Source organism: Penaeus monodon, chromosome 15, assembly GCF_015228065.2.
Source record: "Penaeus monodon isolate SGIC_2016 chromosome 15, NSTDA_Pmon_1, whole genome shotgun sequence".
Taxonomy (NCBI): Eukaryota; Metazoa; Arthropoda; class Malacostraca; order Decapoda; family Penaeidae; genus Penaeus; species Penaeus monodon.
Window position 1 is genome coordinate 34930270 of NC_051400.1, and position 528 is coordinate 34930797.

At 37.1% G+C, this 528-nt stretch overlaps 1 protein-coding gene across 4 annotated transcripts in view; it reads left to right on the top strand.

The window, feature by feature from the left end:
* The window catches only part of LOC119581979, a 42572-nt gene that overhangs the window by 39508 nt on the left and 2536 nt on the right, over positions 1 to 528 (top strand). The window lies entirely within an intron of this gene.

Here is a 528-nt window from a genome sequence, read left to right on the forward strand (position 1 = left end):
GAGGAGTTTTTTTTATGCCATAAAGGGTCAAAAAGGTCAGTGAGGAAAGGAAAGGAGGAAGTAGGAGAGGAAGAGAAAGGAAAACAGAGAAGGAAGAATAGGGAATTAGTGAGATAGAGTGAGAAACGGTAAGAGGGAAACAAACGAAGAAAAGGAAAGGGATAATGAAGAAAGGAAGGGGAACAAGTAAAAAATGATACGAGAACGAACTAAAAAAAAAGATCAGAAAAAGTCAAGAAGCGAAAGGAAGAAGAAAATAAAGATAACTTTAAAGACCATGGAAAATAGTAAAGAAAGGAAAGGTGAAAACAAAAGAGAAGAGAAGAGAGGGAAGTGAGGAAGAGGCAAACAGAAGGCAAGGAAGGGGAAGGGAGAGAAACCAAGGACAATTAGGTAAACAAAACATTAAATTATGAGGGAAAGGTAAAAGAGAATAATAGAAAGGAAGTGAGGATGTAGAAGATTGAAGAAAGAAAGAACGGGAGAGGAGAGACGACAAATGATGTGAAAGAGAATGTATTTGTGGAA